At 31.3% G+C, this 24,211-nt stretch overlaps 2 protein-coding genes across 11 annotated transcripts in view; one reads left to right on the top strand and one right to left on the bottom strand.

Annotated features, from left to right (window-relative positions):
- The window catches only part of LOC105833366, a 303,435-nt gene extending 282,118 nt beyond the window's left edge, over positions 1-21,317 (bottom strand). For 4 of the 8 annotated variants that reach the window (XM_012675065.3, XM_028194776.2, XM_028194778.2 and 1 more), the window contains exon 1: positions 20,343-21,310. The gene's annotated coding sequence lies outside the window, so the exon portion shown is untranslated. Of the gene's footprint in view, positions 1-8,081; positions 8,179-20,342 lie in introns of all 8 variants that reach the window. The other 4 variants (XM_036292848.1, XM_028194774.2, XM_028194775.2 and 1 more) reach the window with 4 other exon arrangements.
- LOC118647617 overlaps positions 1-24,211 on the top strand; it is a 52,176-nt gene that overhangs the window by 3,518 nt on the left and 24,447 nt on the right. The window contains exon 1 of one of the 3 annotated variants that reach the window (XM_036292856.1): positions 21,240-21,365. The exons of 1 other annotated variant lie outside the window; for it this stretch is intronic. The gene's annotated coding sequence lies outside the window, so the exon portion shown is untranslated. Of the gene's footprint in view, positions 1-21,239; positions 21,366-24,211 lie in introns of those variants that run through there. One more of the 3 variants, XM_036292858.1, reaches the window with a different exon arrangement.

Below are 24,211 nucleotides of genomic sequence, written 5' to 3'. Positions count from 1 at the left end.
TCAACCTAAGTAATATAAGAAAAAAATAACAAATTCGAGATAAAACTTTTAATCAAATTCAACCTAAGTGGTATATACTTTTGAATGGTTCAACCTAAGTATTACGTACTAAGTGTGTCAAATTCAACCTAAGTAATATATATTCCTAAAATTTTTAAAGTTTATACTCACACACACAAATTAACTTCTCTAAAAAAATAGTGATATCTAATATTTTGCGCCAATTATAAAAACAAATATTTTTATAAAAACTAAAACATTATTATTATTCTTTAGCTAGTTTTTATAATACAAAACGATTTTTTAGATTTGATACTATAAGAGTATTAATTTGATTGTTTTAAGTTTGTCTTTAGATACAATATCGTTAATTACAAAGTATTTTAACGATAAACTTAAGAAGATTCTTAAATATAATATTAAACTATAAATATTAGCCTTTTGTATTAAATTATTGGCTGCTGTGCGCCTGCAAAAATTTGAATTTGACACACTTAGTATATAATACTTAGGTTGAACTATCCAAAAGTATATACCACTTAGGTTGAATTTGATTAAAAGTTTTATCTTGAATTTGTTATTTTTTTCTTATATTACTTAGGTTAAACCATCCAATAATTATTTTGCTTAAAGAAAAAAACCAAACACTTGGCGCCTCTTTTTTACCTTTTTTAAAAAGGTAATTTTGTTGGGATATCACGCGTTTTGTAGTGTTTATAGACCACTTAGATTGAATTTGATGCATGTATCACTTACATTGAATTTAATGAAAAATATCTTATTTGATACATAAGTAAATTTTTTTTCTATTCCATATATCACTTAGGTTGAATTTGATCAAAATCTTTTTTATCTTGAATTTTGTAAATTTTTTGTTAAAGGAAAACCACACACTTGGCGCTTTTTTTACCTTTTTTAAAAAGGTAATTTTGTTTGGATCTCACGCATTTTGTATTTTTTTTTATAAACTACTTAGGTTTCTAGACCACATAAGATTACATTCTAAAACTTTCTCTTTGAGAAAAATTTTACAAAGAAGCTAAAGTTTATATAACAGATATAATACTATAAATTTTTAAATAAAATTTTCCTTGTAAGCATATTTTGAAACCAGGCCCAAGTTGAATTTGATCAAAACGATTATTTTGAATTTGTGTCTTTCCTTAAAGAAGCCCACACACTTGGAGTCCTTTTACCTTTTTTTAAAAAGATAATTATGTTTGGTCACTAAAATGTTATTTGATGTAACATAGACTAAGCAATATTTTATTTTAAGGAAAAAATCATAAATCCAAGATAAAACTTTTGATCAAATTCAACTTAAATAATATATACCTTTGGATGGAAAAAAATCACATTTATTTATGTATCAAATAAATTCAAGATAATACTTTTTATGAAATTCAACCTAGGTAATATATATGTGTGAACTTCTTTCACAAAGCAAAAAATCACACTTTTGATTCAATCTAAATACATACATATCACATTTATTTATGTATCAAATAAATCCAAGATAAAATATTTTTTATCAAATTTAACCTATGATGTAACATAGATTAATTAAAGCGAATATTTTAATCATTGATTAATAAATTGCATCATGCACAAATACAACTTTATTGTGTAAAAAGAATATTTACACATAAAACAAATAATCAATCAATGAATTAAACAACTCGCTTCAAAATTTGTTTTTTTTAATATTTATAAAAATTATATTAAATTAAGAATGTATACTTAATTAAAGAATATATACTTAATATAAAATTAAAATCAAAAAGTAAAATAGCTATCAAATTTTACATTAGTGTCGATGAGATAGATGAGATGATGTAGAAGAATTGGTTAAATGTTGCTGTAATTCTCAATCAATATTAATAACTATTAATTATACTAACAAAATTTCAAATGAATAGTTTTAATAATACTATTTTTATTCTTTACTAATAAAATATAATTGTTGATATCTTGGTGACAAAAGTAATACCATGATGATGGTGATAGTTCTTATCCTTATAACATTATCATTGACAATTACAGCAATAAAAATACACAATTTTACATCACGCAACATCTCATCTATTTCATCGACACAAGTGTAAAATCTTAATGAATGATGATTAAATAGATGAGATGTTAAAAATCATTAAATAAATTATTTAACCTCCAATACACAAGTCACTTGACACAAGCTGACCAGTGGCCCGAGCAACCTATGTGACCCATTAATCATCAACACCAATGTAAAATTAAAATAAAATAGCTCTCTGATTTTACATTAGTCAATGAGAGATGAAATGTTGTATGATATAGAAGAATTATGTATTGGTTAAATGTTGCTATAATTGTCAATCAATATTAATAACTATTAATTAGATCTAACAAAATTTCAAATGAATGGTTTTAACAATACTATTTTTATTCTTTACTTTACTAGTAACATATAATTATATCTTGCTGACAAAAGTAATACCTTAATGATGGTGATAGTTCTTATCCTTACAACATTATCACCTTACAACATTTGACAATTACAGCAGTAATACACATTTTACATTACGCAACATCTCATCTACCTCATCGACACCAGTGTAAAATCTGAGCTATGTTATTCTCTAATTAATTAATTTTACATTGATTAATGGTGTCAATGATTAATTAGTTGACAATTACAGCAATAAACCAATACACAATTTTACATCACATACCATCTCATCTATTTTATCGACACAAGTATAAAATCTTAATGTACTATGTTACTCTCTGATTAATTATTAATTTTACATTAGTGTCGATGATTAAATAGATGAGATGTTAAAAAATCAACATAACCTCACACTATACATGTCACTTCGCGTGAGCTAGTACATGGCGCGAGCGAGCAACTGGCGACCCACGTGACTTATACATTTGCCATATACGGTGCTATAATGATGATGCGAACGCCACATGGTAGCGGATAAGCAAGATGGAATTTCGTCCCTCATTTTCCTACTGATACCTACAAGATTGACGATAATGACGACGACGACGACGACGTATCTTAAATGAAATTTTGACATTCGGACTTTGCGTCGCGATACCTCCACTCATAAGACATGTAGTAGAAAAAAAAAACAGTTTTCTAATGTAAATCGACCCCAAGCTTTCGATTGAACTTAGTTAGAACTCGATCGGTTTAGCCGTTTCTGAGATCCGATAATCTCGGTTGCTCGCAAATCGCGTACTCGCGTAAAAGAACACGGTTGGACTCGCGCTGCGCTTTCATTTGGCGCGAGCCACTACCGTGTCTCTTGACTCTTTACAATAGTATATTTAGATTTTCCAAAAATTTCTAACTTTTTAACTTATCCCATTCCCTTTTTTTAAATTTTGAAAATTTTGTAAGGACAAAAATTAAAAAACATTAAAAGCCAAATCCATCCAAATGTAATAATATATAGGTTCCGTCATTCTCAATTATTGCAAAACAAGATGATAATCTCGTGCTATAGGCGCCGCGCTAAAAGTTGCGTTATTTCTTTAGTCGCGTCACATTCCATAACTGTCTCTCCTGCGTATATTTTTATATTAGAACATAAAAATCTTAATTACATAATACTCAACGTATTACACGATATAAAGTACAAATGCATATATATAACAAAAGTAGCATATATATACATATGTGCGTACGTACATTTTCATTGTTACAAATGCGAATATAGATTAATATAAAGCAAAATATTTTTTTAATATTTAAAACTGCAAATACAATATAACAAAATATATAATATTAAAGAAAAAGTATAAAATATAAACTGCAATAACTATTTACATAATTATATTATTTACACTATATGCACATAGCACACTCTGATAATAAAAATAATATAATTATATAATTTAATTTAATGAGTTTGAAAATACATTTACACGGATATATATATATATATATATACATTTTGCAGACGACACGGGCGAATAAGTTTAATATCGGTGTTGATAGACGGGCCGGTTGTTCTCGCGCAGGCGCATCATATAAGGCTTCAGTAAAATATCCATTAATAATAGGAAGACGATCTTTGGTCGCCATACAATTTGTTTGCAAATTTATAAAAACATTAACACTTTTTATATATTTAATACGCACGCATATATTTGCATGTCGTTTGCATGTATATTTGTGTATATATATTTAACATAAATTAAGAAGTTAAAAATAATTTGCATTTAATAATAAAAATCAATTTAAAGAAAAAAAAAATTTGTTCCAAAAAATTTTTGGAATAAAACATATTTAAATTGAAATTAGATATTTTATTTGGCGGAACTCATACAGAATACCGACATTGGTCACAAAGCTAAGAGAAAACCACCAAAAAATCTTATCACTATTAATCAAATACAATTTTTTAATTATTCTATTTAATACGAGAAAATATACATGCATGTTTATATATAAAAGGTGTTAACGTTTTTATAAATTTACAAAAAAATTGTATGGAGACTAAAAATTTCCTTCCTATTAAAAAGATCTTCCTTTTAATAAAAATGTACGTACACACGTACGCCACACGTATACGCACTAACGTATACGCACGCACGCACGCACGCACGCACACACACACACACACACACACATATATATATATATATACAAAGTGTTACAAAAGCATCGGATTTGCTTAGCACCATACGATAGAGAATGAAAATCCAAGAAGAAATGTCTAATACTATTTTTCGATGCGGTAAATAGTTTCGCCTTCATTCATCATTGTAATAAGTCAATAAGCGCGGAGGTACAAGAGAAAGTCAGTGACGGAGAATGCGTGAAATTGACCCTTTGTTATTAAAAATTAAAAAATGCTTTTAATGCTAATAATTATCGATAAAATTCTTTGGAAGGCTACCAAAATTTTCAATAGAACTGTCGGTTACCAAGAAATATTTCCATTTTGACGGGACTTAGAAAATTTTCGAATTTGTATCTTCAACTAAAGAAATTTTTTATTCCGCAGCTTACAGCTTCGAGTGCTAATAATTATCGATAAAATTCTTCAGGCGGCTACCAGAACTGCCGATTACCAAAAAAAATTTTACCGCTATAGCCCACCAAACACCAAGTTACATGTAACGTACCTGTTAATTGTAATTTCCCACTCAACAATATAATTGTAATATAATACGTGTGTTATATTGCAATTATATTATTGAGTGGGAAATTACAACTAACAAGCACGTTACATGTAACTTTGTGTTTGCTGAGAGGACTTACAAAGATTTGTCTATCAGGCAAAGTAAGAAAAAATTCAATGGTAATTAAATTTACTTATTATAAAACAATAAAACATTATAACAAGTGCTCAAAGTGTCCACCATTAGCTTCCAAACATTTAATTGCTCTATTTATGACACTTTCTGTGGCATGTTGAATGTGGTGTCGTTGTACATTATTAAACGCTATTTGTATTTGCTCCTCCAATTCGGCCTGCGTTTCTGCGCGATTAATTTAATTATAGCATTTGTAACCTGCATAATGTGCTGGACATCCATCATGCATAATGTTGCGTCGAAATAACGGTATATCGCCGATAGCAACAGGAGGCAAAATAGTAAATTTTACAACTCATCGCACAAAAATTCCATGTAATTGAGACCGTTTATCGTTTCCGGTAAAAATCGGCAGTTCTGGCAGACGCCTGAAGAATTCTATCGATAATTATTAGCACTCGAAGCTGTAAGCTGCGGAATAAAAAATTTCTTTAGTTGAAGATACAAATTCAAAAATTTTCTAAGTCCCGTCAAAATGGAAATATTTCTCGGTAACCTACAGTTCTATACTTGCGAGCACCTGAGATTATCAGATCTCAATAACAATTTAACCTATCGAGTTCTAACTAGGTTCAATCAAAAGCTTGGGTCTGATTTATAAAAAAAAATGTTTTCATTTTTTTTCTGCGTGCTCTACGAGCGGAGATATAGCGACGCAAAGTCCAAAATGTAAATTTTTCATTTAAGATACGTCGTCGGTCTTTGTCAAGTACACGAATTCGACACGAGAGGGCTCTTCTAAAACTTACCTGTGACAGTTTCTTATAAAATATATACTGCATATTGATATGATGATAAATCGCTGTCATTCGTGATATGATCGTTTTGTGAGAGTAAAGAATAAATATTAAGTAATATATCTGTAAATCGTACGGTTAATAATTTCTTATAAGAAAAGTCTCGTAGATCCGACGAGAAGTGCGCGTTCGTAGTCAAATATACTTTGACGTTAGCAGACGAGTCCGCGGCAAGTTTCACGACGATAATGTGACAGTTCGGGATTAATGATGTGACGTGCGCGAGGTTAATAGCGAGCAAGTTTTTATTTAGTTTCTGTACGCATATTACATTGCGCAAGGAGATTATAGTATAACGTACTATCCGTTATACGGTTATATAATCAGATAAGTATATTATATAAAATTTTTATTTTTTTATAGAAATAATTATTTTGAGATAAATCAATATACTTTGTGTCATGTTTTATTTTTAGTTATATATTAAAAGAAAGAGAGGAAGAAACACTGTATTTAAAGATAAAGTAGAATAGAAGAAGAATAGATAAAAAAAAGTCAATAAGAAGAAAAAAAATTTTAATAGTTTGGAAAAATTAAGAAAAAGTAATAAAAATAAAATAAAGTAAGTCACATATATACACATATAAATAAATTATAATTAATGTATTTTTAGTTAAAGAGTGTTATTGTCAAATTGAGAGAAAGGGGGAGAAAAAGAGAGAGAGAGAAAAAGACAGAAAAGAATAACATTGTGTAATAATATTTATATACATATGTATATATGTACGTATATAAATTTAAGTATGTATGTGTGTACATACATTGCACGCACGCACGCACGCACGCACGCACCTTTTTTTTAAATATATAGCCATAAAAAATTGACAAATTACAAACAGAAGTTGACAAAAGTAATATAGAAAATAAAGCTCTACAGGAAATTACAAAGCATGCAGTATTAGGTAGTTAGTATATAGTAACAAATGCTTGTTGCTGCAGTTATAAATATTTAGAGTCTATGTATAAAACAATATAAAATTATAAGTGTTGAATTACAAAAATTTGATCTATCTGGCAAAAGTAATAATATAGGAATACCTTTGTTTCTCTATTTTTAAAAAGTGATTTAGCAAAGTGCCATCAAAGTTTGTGAGGAATTCAAAAAGCTACACATATATCAAGCCAATGTATCATTGTTAGACATTTAGGAAGACAAAAATTTGGTACATTATTTACTACCGCATTTCACTCTCTAAATCTTAATCAGTGGATATTCACTGATTCGCAATGGCATACTTATAACTGTGATAATCGGTGAATATTCACTGACGCAGCCTAAATAAGATGCTTAATACTATAAAATGCGTGATATCCAAACAAAATTACTTTTTTTAAAAAAAGGTAAAAAAAGGCGCCAAGTGTGGGTATGTGCGCCCTTAAGGGGCTATATACACCCAGAGACGTAAAAAATAGGCCTTTGTCTCAATTTTTTTTCGAAACGTAATGTATCTAATTAATCCTAGTTTTCTTTACTTTAAAATACATTCTTAGAACATGTTTCAGAATAAATTTGAACTAAAAATATTAAAAAATGGCAGAGATATTGTCCTCGTTGCAAGACCTTGTTAAAAAAAGATGCTCCGCGGTGCCAATTGCAACTCGTACAAGACTTATCTAAAACAGACCAGCCTAGAATTTTCTTAAACTGAATGATATTATCTAGTCTTTATCGTGGCCAATTTTAAAAATATCGATTTTTGGCAAAATGGCGGCCGTTTAAAGAAAAAAAGCAATTTTTAAAGGTAAAAATCGGTCATTTTTTTAACTTTAAAAAAAGTAAGAGCTCTAAAAAAACCGCCACGATAAAAACTGCCTTTTTTGTGTAGATTAAGCTCTCCAAATTTCAAGTAAATCGGTCCAGCAGTTTCCGAGATATTTTTGGCACGCGTTTTGAAAACATGGTTTCGAGAAAAACGCGTTTAAAGTTTGACATTCGGTTAAAACGTAGATAATTTTTTTTAAACTTACATGGAGTCATCCACTCCAGGGCCATACAGTGAACCCTCCCCAGATGTAGCGGCATCAAAGGCTTCGATTCTAGCTTGCCGGCGTAATATTCTATCTGCTGCAAAAGATTAAAAGGCGCTCATCACGCCCCAACATCGTCAAACGCGCTTGGACCTTTTTCGCTATATCTCCGACAATTTTCAAGGAATCACTTTGAAACTTGCAAGGCATATTCTCAAGACTTTATACTTTACAAATATGCAAAAAACAAAAAAGCCATTTTTTTCCAAATTTTTGGGTGTATGTAGCCCCTTAAGAAAAAAAATATTATATTAGATAAATTGTCTTACTGTCCTATTGTTTTATTGTCTTTTCTACACAAATAATAATATAAAGTAAATGCGCCAATTATAAAAATATTTGTACAAAATTTATTATAACTTTTTATTAAAATATTTAATAATAAACGGGCTTGATGATCAAATAATTACATGATTAAAATCAACCAACGGGATTATAGTAAAGCAAAATTGATTTTTCTTTGCAATACATCCATAAAAATAATCAAGTGTAGTAAATATAAAAATAATACAAGTGCAAAATGGATGGTGATCAATTTTTATAGACTTTTTTTAATATTTAAATGACATTTCAACAACATCTCAGACTTCTTCCAAAAAACCGCTAATGTCTTATTTTTCAAAAACTGATGCTAATTAAAATTTATGTAACAATTTGGATACTACTTAAAATAAAAAATCGAAACAAAGGTCATCTTTAAAAACTTCAGTAATAATTCCAATCGAAGAAACCAAAGAGAAAACAATCTCCGAGATCGTTGTAGAGGAAAAAAATCAGATTCCGATACTAAGTTGTCAAATTTTAATCAGATAGTACTGGAAAAAAATAAGATAACGTGCAGTGCTAACATTACACTTAACAAAAAATCTAATGAAAAATACAATCGACAAAATAGATTAAAAAGAACACTACCGATATCTTCAAATAAAATGTTCATTACTCGACCTTTTTTCTATATTGATAAAATTTCAAAAACAGTACAAGAAAATGACATTTTAAAGAAAACGTTTCTTAAGCATGCCGAGAAACTTCGTCTTAAAAAAGTGTCATAAGTACTGAAAATAACAATTCGCAGTGTATAATAAACACCAAAATGTATTACGTTGTTTATTATGATACTGGTTGGTATATAGAAAAAGTCTTGAAAAAATTAAGTAATCAAATATTTGAAATAAAATTTCTGTTAAAATATTTATAAGTTCTTAAGTGGCCACACAAAAAGATGATATTTAAAAAGTTAAGGAGAGATATGTATTTTATGGTCCTATTAATATGCAGGGTGTTAATCCTTTAATTCTTTCTTAAAAAGATAAAGAAATGATTATGAAAGAATTTTAAATAATTTAAAAAAGTTTAGTTATGTCAAGATTTTAATAACATTTAAGTACACTACTATTCATTAATGCCTGGATTTCCGTTTGCACAGTGACATTTTTGTCGTGTTTTATCTCATCTATGTGAATTGATCATTTTTATGTAACATATAACAATACGACTCTTTTGTCCATAGTTATAATAAATGCCGTATAAATAAGATAACTAATGGTAAAAATATAAGTTCAGGCATTAATGAATAGCAGTACATACACATAAAAATTTTCAGATATTTGATTCACAAATGTACCTTTTTATTTATTAACTTGATATATCTAATTTTTATTTTAACATTTTTAATTTAACTAACAATAAGTTGCAATATTGTTTCACAAAGTTTGTATTACTATTGATGTTTTTTTAAATATTATTTATTTTATAAAATATTAATATTTATATCTATTAGTAAAAAGTTTTGTTAGTATTAAAAAATCTCTAACGTTATGAGAGTCAAATACATATAATATGTATAGATATAGTATATTAGATGTATACATATAATATACACATTCTGTTTGCAAAATTTTTACATTTTTGTGTTTTTATATGTAATAAATGTTTTGTAAAATTGTGGTTTTTTTTCTTAAGCAGTGAAAATTTAAAATTGATGTTCTCAAAAATACCTATCATATCTATATAATCTATAAAGATATTCTAGACATTCCAGAGTGATCTAAAAAAATAATACTTTATGTACTCATATAATGTATAAGATAATCTTAGATGAGCAAAGGGGTACGTTCCGAAAAGCGCAAAACCTCCGATCGCGCTGAAATTTTAACCAAAGCTCACCCTTAATTAAAGAAAAAAGTCTCTAAAAGGATTTTTGGCGACAAAGTCTCGTTTACCCCACAGTCTCCTTCAAAGTTTTTACAGTTCTTACTAAATACCTCCGAAAATATTGATTTTAGAGAAAAAAGTTTAAAACAAAAAATGAAGCTCATAAAAAGCTCTACAAAAAAGGTTATATACATTTTTTACATAAACCTATTATTTTGGCTGTTATGACCCAGCGGGGGTCAAATTGACCCCGTTAAACATTTTTTAAAATTTATTTTACTAACTATGCGAAAATTTTTTAATTTAAAGGTTATATATATTTATTTAACGTAAACAAAAGTTTAATTGCAAATTTGTAACGTGGTCAATTGGATATCCATAGCCAAATAACGACTTAAAATTAGTGGGTTAGAGTTAGGAAAAAATACGGGGACGGAATGCAGCGGGAGAGGCGAAGCCCCTCCCCCGCCCACGCGTTCTCTGCACAACCCTTTGCAAATTTCCACGCAAAACAAGATTCTTATTATGTACGTACTTATTTGAATTTTGCACACTTCTGCCCTATCAGCGGGTGGGTGCGGGAAAGGGGAGGTCGAAGGCCCCCTTGCATCCCTCCGTGTGTGTTTGTTCTCTATACCACGCATTCTCTATATCTATTTTTTACGCTAATCTTTTCCAAAATACATAATGAAAACTTTCAAAATTTTGATGAAAAAAATACTCTTTTTCTTCATGATAGCCAAAATAATAGATTTACATAAAAAATGTACCTAACATTTTTTGTAAAACATTTTAACAGCTTCATTTTTTGTTTAAAACTTTTTCCTCTAAAATCAATATTTTCGGAGATATTTAATAAAAATTGTCAAAAGGAGGCTTTGAGAGGGGCTGGGGGCAAATGAGGCTTTGTCGCCAAAAATTCTTTTAAGAACTTTCTTCTCTAATCAAGGATGAGCTTTGGTTAAAATTTTAGCGCGATCGGAAGTTTGCGCTTTTCAGAACTTTATCCGAGCGAAGTAAATTCGAACAAATCTCAAGTAATCTAAAAAAATATGGGCTTTGTGAACTTGGCACCCGACTTGAAGGGATTTTTTTTTCTTAATTCTTTTTCGAAAAATTTTTTTATATAGTTGAATGTAGTAACATTTATTTTGTTTGTAGAAGCGTAGAAAAAAAATATCGAAATTTAAAAAAACGTCATCCCTGACTTTAAAATAAATCAATTTTAATGACTGTTTCTTATAGCAAATCGTTTGTCGTGGATTGTAGTACAATTATTTCCGTTTGCAGTTGAGCCGTTTGCGCGGCATAATTATTTAAACAATTTATAAATAAAAAATTTTTTAATTTTCGAGATAGCTTAAATCCGCTTCCGGGAATCGATTCAGAATTGTTTGTAGACGTTTGTAGTGATTTTGCTTTCGTTTGTAGTTGAACCGTTCGCCTGGTATAATTATTTAAACAAATGCCTTATAAGTAATAATTGCTAATTTTTAAGATATCTTAAATCTGCTTGCGGTGATCGAGTCAGAATCGTTTGTAGACGTTTGTAGTGTATTTGCTTTCTTTTGTTCTAAACACATTGCTGTAATTTTGAAAGTTTCAAGAAGCATTATCATTATAATAAATTTCCATTCTTAGTATTAACCAAAACCGACGACGAGGACGTGACAGAAAATCGGTTTCACTTTTTTTTACTTTTTTTATTTTTTGTATTTTTTTTACTTTTTTTTAAATTCTTTTTTGTTGTGTTTTTCTTCTTATTTGGTATTTTAGTATTTAATTGATTGTGTGTGTGTGTGTGTGTGTGTGTGTGTGTGTGTGTGTGTGTGCGTGTGCGTGTGCGTGTGCGTGTGCGTGTGCGTGTGCGTGTGCGTGTGCGTGTGCGTGTGCGTGTGCGTGTGCGTGTGCGTGTGCGTGTGCGTGTGCGTGTGCGTGTGCGTGTGCGTGTGCGTGTGCGTGTGCGTGTGCGTGTGCGTGTGCGTGTGCGCGTGCGCGTGCGCGTGCGCGTGCGCGTGCGCGTGCGCGTGCGCGTGCGCGTGCGCGTGCGCGTGCGCGTGCGCGTGTGCGTGCGCGTGCGCGTGTGCGTGTGCGTGTGTGTGTGTGTGGTGTGTGCGTGTGCGGGTGCGCGTGTGTGCGCCCGCGCGCGCGCGCGTGCGTGCATGCGTGCGTGTGTTTAGATGAACGTGCTTGCATTTTATGCAAGATCATCGATAAGAGAAGATTTTGACCGGACATGTCGATCTTGGTTGGTTTGGAAATTCGAACGTAAAATAACATATGTATACTATGTTTCTGCAAAAGCATTCGCGCAGTAACCTTCATGACTCGTTCTTTGAGATCATTGTGAATTTCCCACTTACCAGTAATCCGTATAATAAATGCGAAATAATGACTGTCACTGTAAATAATTGCGGAAACTAACTTATATGTGTATTTGTCGTAAACCAGCTTATCTAGTATCTCCTCAATTGTAAATTTTCTCCTGCAATTTGGATAACCCATTCGACTTAAAAGCAAAGCATTTCCAACATCTTCGATGTCAAGTAACATGTGACTGCTCCCCAAAAAGATTTTCATAATATTAGCACTCTTGCATCGTAAGCATATGCTTGTACTGCTTGGTTTACAAGCCTCATTTATAGCTTCTTGTAAACCTATCACGCCATATTTGTATATGGGGACTGGATTAATATGTAAAACCGTCATATTGATTTTTCAAACAAACAATCAGTGCATCGGGCGATTTCTTCAAGAGATGGCACATCACGAAGAATACATTTTTCTTGTAGATACAAAATATTAATCATACAGCCTAATATTCCATCTTTTATTTCCTTTGTGGTACTTAAAATATATCCTCGCTCATTGTATAATTTCGCCGACACACCCATCGTTGATATTGTGTGAATAAATTTAGATATAAAGATGTTATTTTTTGTGAGATATTCGGAATATGCCTCAAAATCGTGATATGCAGCTGTAATACTTTGAATGGTAGTATCAAATGCACAACTGTTTCGTACACTAATGATATGTTTACCTATGTTTATTGGTTTCAAAGAATTTCCGTTCACAAGTATAGGTAGCATTGAAGTAAATTTCGGCCGTTTATAAATAATCTCGATATCGGGACATGCAATAAGATATTTACCTCATTTGTTTGCTCTATTTGATGTCTTTGACTTAATCGAATTTGTCTTTTTATTAAGACCTTTCCAATTCTCGGCCTCGTTAAGAAAGGAGGTTTTGAATGGAATACTGTCAACGGTAATATCTTCCGATTGAGATAAATCTGTTTTTACCAGATCTGTTACCAAATCCTCTGAATTATGAACGTAAGATTCATCTGTATCATTTATTATTAACTCGATCAATTTGTCAACAAATATTCAGTTTTTCATGTCGTCAATAACTACTTCTTCATGTGGTTTATTAAGTAGGAGATCATCTTCCTGAATTTTTTTTCCGGCGCATTCAACAATTTATTGGTTCCTATCAGAAATCTTAGATAAATAATAAGGTATTTGTCTACCTGAATAGCCTTCCCCTTTTTAAAATCCCCTAGATTTTTGAGTTCCCAAAAATATTCTTCACTTCGGGTTGAACTAGCAACATGTTTATTTTCTAGTTCTACGAGAGTGGAGTTTTGTTCATCACTGGATGTCATTACAGCTGTCCATAAAACAAACTGTTTTGATAATTTGAAGAGACGAGAACCAAAATCAGGACAATAATATGGATTTAATCGGCCTTGTTTCAAATTATCGGTGCTATCTGATTTGATTTTTTGTATAATTGCATCAAGTGCATTGCTCGATAAAAGTGTCTCGTCAAAATCCTCGCGACATTCCAGCAATTTGAAATCGCTGTTTTCGGGATCTTTTGGCGTATCGTTAGGAAAGTGATAAAATTTTATACGATTTATAATTCTATTATGGGCAGCAAAACAATGACTTTTTTTATCGTCAATATCTTCATAAATTGAAAATGCTACTGACAAAACGTCCGTACATAATTCAATGAACCCATCAATCTTTGTGCATGTAGTCAAAAGCCCAACGCAACGTAAATAAAAGTCCTTTTTCCCAGGAGATTCATGTTTGAAGCAGCTCCAACGCGCAATTAATTTGATAAGATGTGCGATATCAATGCGAATAAGACATCGAGGACGTTGGATACGCATGGATGATGAGCTGTTATCGAAGACAATACAGTTCTCGATGTATGTCTTAAGATTGGTATTGTTGAACGCTAAAGAAGTTGCATTCAGAAGTGCCAGTGAGTAATCAATAACTACTTGTTTTGAACCAATGCCCCGGAACGCAACCACTCTCGCATCCAATATGATAATGTGTTGGTATCGTGCTTTTCTGAAATTAACTGAAATAAAGGCAAAATTTTCTTGCGATAGCTACAAACAGCCTGATAGAGATAAACGATTCGTTTCGAATCGTCTGACTTTGGAATCTGTTTTATCATTCCACCTGTTGCATCAATGCTAATGCTACCGATATTGTCTTCCTTCTGAAACTTTTTATATAGAAAAAGCTGTGTGGGACTACAATACATCACATAAAAATGATCAAGCCCGATTTCATAAATACACCCATTGAACTCTTGACCATATTTTATGTCCCATATTGAAGCAAGAGCTGCTTTAACTTTGAACACTCCTAACTCTTTATCTTGAACTTCTTGTTTTGCTTTACGTGCAACATCTTCCGACGGTAGGTTGACCGGTACAACATCTCCAAAATCCATTAATTTATTAGCTTCATTCCGTCGCCAAGCATAAGTAGATGTACCCTGCAACTCTTTCCCAATACGAATCCGTCTGTTACCACAAACTTGCCGCTTTTTTTTATGAACTATCCCACGAAAATCGAAAGTGGAAATATTTAAGATGAAGTTATCTCCAGTCGGTTCGGTTTGAAATATATGTGAATTTTCGATTATATATGTGAATTTTCGATTCGCATTCTGAGCAACTACCTTTAATTCACAAGAATATTTCGCCTAAATTTCGATTAATTTTAGCATTTTTTAAAGAGAAGGGACAGGGCAATTTAAGATGACTCCACAAGATGTCATATACCGCATCAGACCAACCAATTACAAGCACCATATTCGCGATCTTTGTACTTCACAATATTTGACTTGAGGATGTCCCATTCATTTTTTGATAAAGTTATTGATTTACGTAGAGTTGGTAATACGCAATTTGTTTCACCCATTGACCAATTTGAAGCGTGTGAACTATCCGCGGTTGTATCGATACTTTCATCTTTGGTACATTCCAATTTCGATTCCATGTATTCAATTAAACATATTATTCCTATTTTTAAATAAATAAAGATAGATGTAGTCCTTTAACATTTTACCTCTCATAGCATCAACTGCCTTTTTCCAAACATCGTTGTCCCATGCTAAAAGTTTGCCTTTATTATCAATAAAACAAAACCCTTTCAGAGCATCCTAAATTTCATTCGGCGAATTTGTCGGCGGTCGAGGCATTTTTATATTATTCTTGAAGCTGATTCAGATAAAATAAACAGGCCAAAAACGATAAAAGAATATTAAAGATATCACCGCAACGCTGCCTTTTATATAAACTTAATCTGTTAAACTTCTGTAGCTTCTTATTATTGATTAAATTTATTATTATATATTAATTATATGTTATACATATTTATATATAATAAAAATATTATAATAATTAAAAACATATTATATATAATTTAAATATAATTATACAGGGTGTTACAAAAGCATCGGATTTGCTTAGCACCATGCGATAGAGAATGAAAATCAAAGAAGAAATGTCTAATACTATTTTTCGATCTGGTAAATAGTTTCGCCTTAATTCATCATTGTAATAAGTCAATAAGCGCGGAGGTACAAGAGAAAGTCTAACGGAGAATGCGTGAAGTTGACTCCTTGTTACTAAAAATTGAAAAATGCTTCTAATGCTAATAATTATCAATAAAATTCTTTGGAAGGCTACCAAAATTTTCAATAAAACTGTCGATTACTGAGAAATATTTCCATTTTGACGGGACTTGGAAAATTTTCGAATTTGTATCTTCAAGTAAAGAAATTTTTTATTCCGCAGCTTACAGCTTCGAGTGCTAATAATTATCGATAGAATTTTTCAGGCGGCTACCAGAACTGCCGATTTTTACCAGAAAGGATAAACGGTCTCAATTACATGGAATTTTTGCGCGATGAGTTGCCAAATTTATTATTAGCATTAGAAGCATTTTTTAATTTTTAATAACAAGGAGTCAACTTCACGCATTCTCCGTCACTGACTTTCTCTTGTACCTCCGCGCTTATTGACTTATTACAATGATGAATTAAGGCGAAACTATTTACCGCATCAAAAAATAGTATTAGACATTTCTTCTTAGATTTTCATTCTCTATCGCATGGTACTAAGCAAATCCGATGCTTTTGTAACACCCTGTATATAACTTATATATATACAAGTATATGTTAGCAGAGTGAATATCAACGCTCAGAGCAAACGATTCAGTGCAATGCGTATAGCGCTTCTGCGTATGCTCAATATACACGTGAGCGGGGGGACCGTCAGTGATGGAAATTCGAGCGCACGCTCCGGATTCTCTCTACACTTTCGCACGCAGAGACGCTTCGTCTATCCGTATAACGGTGCGGCGCCGGCGCTGCCGCGGCGCCGGCGCAATAGTATGATGTCCTATCCTTCTCATTCTCGTTCAGCCGAGAGTAAGACCGCTGTTACCGCTGTCTTGCTTTCTCGGCGTGAATCGGTTAGTTCGAGCTATTGGCGGAACTATGATCGATGTTAAAAAACCGATTTCATATATAAGATTATATAAAAAATAATTCATTAATTTAATTTAAATTACCGATTTGCGGTATCTAAAAAATTGTTGAATTTCTATATTTTTAATTTGTTTAAATGTTAATAACTTTTGAACGGTTCAACTACAAACGAAAACAAAATCACTACAAACAACCACAAACGATTCTGAATCGAGTCCCGCAAGCGGATTTGAGATATCTTTAAAAATAAAAAATTCGCTATTTTGCAAATTGTTTAAATAATTATACCGGGCGAACGGTTCAACTACAAACAAAAGCAAAATCACTACAAATGTCTACAAATAATTCTGAATCGAGTCCCGCAAGCGGATTTGAGATATCTTAAAATTAAAAAATTCGCTATTTTGAAAATTGTTTAAATAATTATACCGGGCGAACGGTTCAACTACAACAAAAGCAAAATCACTACAAACAACTACAAACGATTCTGACTCGATTTCCACAAGCGGATTTAAGATATCTTAAAAATTAACAATTATCACTTGTAACCCATTTGTTTAAATAATTATACCGAGCGAACGGTTCAACTACAAACAAAAGCAAAATCACTACAAACAACTACAAACAATTCTGAATCGAGTCCCGCAAGCGGATTTGAGATATCTTTAAAATTAAAAAATTCGCTATTTTGCAAATTGTTTAAATAATTATATCGGGCGAACGGTTCAACTACAAACAAAAGCAAAATCACTAAAAACGTCTACAAACGATTCTGAATCGATTCCCGGAAGCGGATTTGAGCTATTTCAAAAATTAAAAAATTTTCTATTTATAAATTGTTTAAATTATTATACCGCGCAAACGGTTCAACTACAAACGGAAATAATTGTACTACAATCCACTACAAACGATTTTCTATAAGAAACAGTCATTAAAATTGATTTATTTCAAAGTCGGGGGATGACGTTTTTTTAAATTTCGATATTTTTTTTCTACGCTACTACAAACAAAATAAATGTTACTACATTCAACTACATACGAAAATCTTTCAAAAAAGAATTAAGAAAAAAAAATCCCTTCAAGTCGGATGCCAAGTTCACAAAGCCAAAAATATGACGTAATTTTAAATACTTGAAGATAATTTTGGGTAATATAAGGTAGTATTTGATAATCTGGAACAATTTGAAATAGGTAATAGATTAGGTAATCTTATGTAATCCGAGGTAATTTAAAGGTAATCCATATCAAGAATAATTTTTTGTACACTATAACCGCTCATTACTAATTCCTCGAAAATTTCTTATTCCCCGATTTTCTTTCTTATTATATTAATTTTGTTAATGTCACTAGTTTAATCATGAGCCTTAATAGATCAATATTAAAGGATTATGATCACAATAATGACGTTGACGCTTAAACTATTGAATAATACAAGAACCAATTTTAAACATAAACGCACACATATACACCACACATGCACATACACATATACATGATATAAGTCATTCACTATGTTCATGTTGATCCTGGAGATCATGCTAACGACAATATCATTTTCAATATTTTCCCATCGGTGCACCTTGAAAGTAATGTTTAATTGTGATTCAGCACAACCAAAAATATACGAAAACATACATAAGAAAGATTCCATTGTTGGACCAAAATTGGGTAATTTTATCCATCGTTTGTAGAAACAAAAATCACATTTGACTGATTTAAATTAATTTAAATAAAAACACCAAATAAAAAATAAAATTACGTAGCATATAATATATGTATCAAACTAAAGCAACATATTACTCAAAGCTCTCAATTAATTTCTCTCTTTAATTTAATAAAACTTGGTAGATTTATAGAGGTAAAAATATTTTATAATAAATATTTTTATCAATAACTAAACAGTGTTTAGTTTAAAAAGTGAAATCAGCCTTTAAAAATCAGCTAAATTGTTTTTCAATTATAATTTCTGAACAAAACTTGATAGTGCAATTTTATAACTGTATTTTTTATTAAATTTTTTTTATGTAGATAAATAGGAATATGATAAAATACCACGTACAATATTTATGTAGAATATATAAGGTACACAGTAAAAGAATTTGTGTTAAATTTAACAGATATTGTATGTCCCAAACAGTCCACAAAAATTTTTCTGTTAAATTTAACATATTAAGTATACATTAAATAGCACCATAAATATTGTTATATTTTAACGTAAAAATAAATGTAGATTTTATAATTCAACATAATTTTTATGTAACAATTTAAGAGAAAATTATATCAAAGTAGCATGTTACTTTAACATTATAATAATGTTAATGTAACATATATAATGTGTTACAATAACAAATTATATATGTTATTTTAACATTATCATAATGTTATTTTAACGTTAGATATGTTAATTTAACATATTATAATGTTACATAATAATTATTTTAGAAATGCTAAAGAAATTTTTCACAATTGTATATATAGATTGTTCCAGCATTATTGATAAAAATTTTATGTGTGTATAGTAAATCGAGGTGAATCAGTCCAACATAAGATTAATTAATTGGTAATGTTTTTTGTAAGGCTTATGATTTTAGATGTAAGAAGACAGAGACAAAGTAATTCGCACCTGAGAATGAAAATTTCAACCAAAATATAATAAATATAATTTCAATTTTTACTTATTCCAATTTGTCCTAATATCTCATTTGTCTTGATCTATTCTATATGTAACAATAGATTTTATAAAACATTTTAAAGAAGTACTTTACAATATATTATAAAATCTACTCGTTATATAAAATTTGTATCAGTGGCCGTGGAACAGCCTATGTAATTGTAATGAGATTTGGCAATAAGATAAGTACTCGCGAGACACATCTGGATATATTGAGATCACGTCGAGAAATGACAGTCACTCTTATAGAGTAAACTCAACATTTTTTCTGTCAATTATAACAGATACATGCTGTCACTGATAATAAAGAACATTTATTGTGTAAAATTAAAAGTATGTGTACGTTGTGTTACTTTTACACTTTTTTTAGTTATTCTAATAATTTAACACTTTACTTGAATCAAACAATAGCAATATGTTAAAGTAACAAGCAAATATGTTAAATTTTAACATACAAGTTTTAACCAGAAATATTTTTTAACAAAAGACACAAATTTTTTTACTGTGTATGATACATATGATTCCAACCTTGCTGGCAGCTCTGACACGAGTCGTATACAACTAACCTTGATAATGCTTGGCCGTCACATGTCCATACAAAAAAAATACTGTAGAAGTACAGCGTGGTCAGCGAGGAAAAAAATCAGAATTTTTCGATGAGCACATTCAATGAAAAAAAAAGACAACACATATCACATTTGTCAATTCTCGCTGTCACTCCTTCAAGTGTTTCCCGACGCCTACTATCTCCGTCTAGCGCAGAGAGCGCATTGATAAACAACGCGTATCCGCGCGCGCGCGTGCTTGCGGCAGAAAAATCAACAACGGTAGCGACGCGAAGAGTCTCGCCACGCACTCCCGCTATTGCTCATACTTATTTATATACTGTTATATTTAAAATGAAAGAAAGGTGCGCCGGCGGCCGTCGTCGTGTCCTCGTTGTCGCACGCACACCGAACCAACTGGCGAAAGAGAATATGATAAAATAAGGCCGTGTACGAGGATCAATCACATTTTTACCCGGTCGACGTGATACGATGCGCGAGCGAGGAACGGGCGATGACAAAGTCATGCGGCGTCAAACTGCGCGGAAATTGTTCAATGCGTGCTCCTCGACGCGGAACCTCACTTGTAAATATCAATCAACGTAAAAGTCTCCGTAACTCCGCGATAAGAGGGAGGAACTTAGACGACTCTGTCAACATGTAGAGCGTCGACATTCCCTCGAATAGAAGTTTGTTTTCACAAAGGCACCAAGGCGATTTGTTTCTCGCGAATGACATCCGTGCGCAACACTACGGATGCGCGATGTCTCCTTTCTTCTGTTTTACACGCGGCAGACACAGATGTGAATGTACGAGCGGCAATTTGAACTTACTCGAGTCAGGGTAACCGACATTTTAGCGCTCGTCTTTCCCGCGACGAAAGAAGGAAATTGTCTATCATGCACACGTGCGTGAATGTGTGCATGCGTGCGTGAACTCACTTCGCGACCTGCTCCGCGCACACCACGATCGACCCTTTGGGCAGACTCGGGAATGACGTAAACCTCCAACAATGAAGCGTGATGTCACACACAGTGAGTAACGGTGAGGTTCGCGCAGACTCTCCAAACCGTTGCGTCGCTTCGCACGCTGTGCTTGTGCTCGCCGACGCGCACGCGCGCTGTCGAGGACCTTGAATTTTATAGTTAACTCGTTGCACAATTGCATATGCCTTCGGCACACACGATACGATTTTTCATGCATACAAGGCATCTTAGGCCGAAATCACATGTTGCGGAATAGAGCTGTGGAATAAAAGCAGCCAATCAGAGCTTTGCCGCATCAACGCATTCTGATGTGGCAAAGCTCTGATTGGCTGCTTGTATTCCGCACCATGTGATTCAAGCCTTACAATAATTGAGTTACGATTGGTAATAAAATTATTCGAGCCAATCAGGACATGTAATAAGATGTCTCGTATGCGATCTGGGGCTCGATTCTTGAATTCATTCGCAAGAGAAACGTATTCGTAAATTCTGTTCTTACAGAAAAGTTGGAAATTTATTGGCTATCGTATGACTTTTAACCAATAAAATTGCAACTTTTCTGTTAGAGCGGGTATTTGCGCATACGTTTCTCTTGCAAATGAATTCAAGAATCGAGCCCCTGGCATGAAAAAATCTATCGTGTGCCAAAGGCTTTAAGGTGCAATTTCATGCGAGCGAAGCAAAGCTGGCTTTTACCCCCTCTCCATACAATAAAAAGCAGAGTCGCTTAGCTATCGCTATTCGCCTCCTTCCTTTTCATGAAGCGAAGAAAAGCTTGGCTTTTTATCTCCACTTCTATCTTTTTATGGAGTATGTCTTCGCTGGCTTTCTGTTTATTTACTGTGTATTTGTATACAATCAGTATTGCAATCAACAAGAACTTGTTCTTGTTCCTGTAATCAGAGTTGCAAATAATTAATTAAATATTTCAATTAATTACTTTGAAATTAAAGAATTAAAAGTCAATTCTAAATTAAATCTTATTAAATTAAAAATAAAAATGTAATTTACAATTACAATAAAATTTAATTGAAAATTAAATTTTAAATTTTAATTAAATTTTGTTGTAATTAAAAATTAAATTTTAATTACTAATTAAATAAAGTTTAATTAAAAATTAAAATTTAATTCTTAATTAAATAAAAATTAATTGAGAATTAAAATTTAGTTCTCAATTAAATTTTATTTAATTAAAAATTAAATTTAATGCTCAATTAAATTTTGTTGTAATTAAAAATTCAATTCTCAATTAAATTTTGTTGTAATTGTGAATTACATTTTAATTTTTAATTAAATAAGATTTAATTTAAAATTAAATTAATTGACTTTTAATTCTTCAACTTTAATGTAATTAATTGAAATATTTAATTAATTATTTGCAATGCTGCCTGTCGTGTCTCATTTCGACACTGTCATTAGCTACACGGAAAAAGAAATTATAATCTAATTCTTAATTTAATTTAATTACATTGAAAATTAAAATTTCATTCCCTGAGAGATATAATTTTATTGAGAATTAGAATTTAATTATTGACTGAGTTTTATTTAATTAAGAATTACATTTCGATGATCAGTTAAATTCATTTCAATTAAGAATTAAATTTATTTTAAATAAAAATTAAAAATTTTTAATTAAATTTTATTTTAATTCATAATTAAGTTTTGATTCTAAATTAAATACAAATTAATTAAGAATTAAAATTTCATTCTTAATCAAATTTTATTTAATTAAAAATTAAGATTTAATGCTCAATTAAATCTTGTTGCAATTGAGAATTAAATTTCAATTCTCAATTAAATTTTGTTATAATTCAAAATTAAATTTTAATTCTCAATTAAATAAAATTTAATTGAGAATTAAATTTTAATGCTCAATTAAATTTTGTTGTAATTGAAAATTAAATTTTATTTCTCAATTTAAAAAAATTTAATTTTCAATTACAACAAAATTTAATTAAGAATTGAAATTTAATTCTTAATTAAATTTTATTTAATCAAGAATTTAATTTTTAATTAAACTAAATTTAATTAAAAATTTTTTATTTAATTATTTAATTATTAATCAATAATTAAATTATTTTGCAACTCTGCCTGTAATTAACCGCGTATAAAAATGGATTATAATCAGTATTATAGTCAGTACATCGCGTACGTCGAATATTACTGACGTATGGCTCCAGCAGACCTGGGGCCCAATTCTTAAAGTCATTCGCAAGAGAAACGTATACGTAAATACTCGCTCTAACAGAAAGTTGTAAGTTAATTGATTAATAGCCATACGATAGCCAATAAATTTCTAACTTTTCTGTAAGAACAGAATTTGCGAATACGTTTCTCTTGCGAATGACTTCAAGAATCGGGCCCCAGAGCGATTCTGTTGCGCGCGACGCGCGGTGTCCAATGAATGACCGCCTCTCCGCTCATCTCTGTACGCCCAATGGTTATCGCGCGTCGCGCGCGACGGAAATCGCGCTGGTCTGCCAGAGCCCTTACAATGGCAGCTACAGTTGTTTCGCTGTAAAGTTCGACTGTGTCGAACTTTGAGCGTGTCTTTACTTGAGATGCGCTAAAACAGCCATTTTAACGAAAATCGATGGAGAAGGAGTAAAAGCCAGCTTTGCTTCGCTCGCATGAAATTGCACCTTACACAACGGGTGCGTTTTTAAATTCGCAACGGATGCACTGGAGAGTTTTTCTATCTTTGTTCAACTTTCCGTAAGTAACAAAGATGGAATGACATTCTGGTGTATCTAGCTGCATCCGTTGCGAATTTAAGAACGCACCCAACGTGCCTGTTTAATGGTACGTGTACCTAAGACCTAAGAGCCACCGCACAAGCTTTTTCGTAACACGTTATGTTACGTTAAGTGCTCCATAAACCTAAGTTTGTACTTAAAATTAAAC

Source organism: Monomorium pharaonis, chromosome 10 (assembly GCF_013373865.1).
Source record: "Monomorium pharaonis isolate MP-MQ-018 chromosome 10, ASM1337386v2, whole genome shotgun sequence".
NCBI lineage: Eukaryota > Metazoa > Arthropoda > Insecta > Hymenoptera > Formicidae > Monomorium > Monomorium pharaonis.
This window is presented reverse-complemented; position numbering and strand designations above follow the sequence as displayed.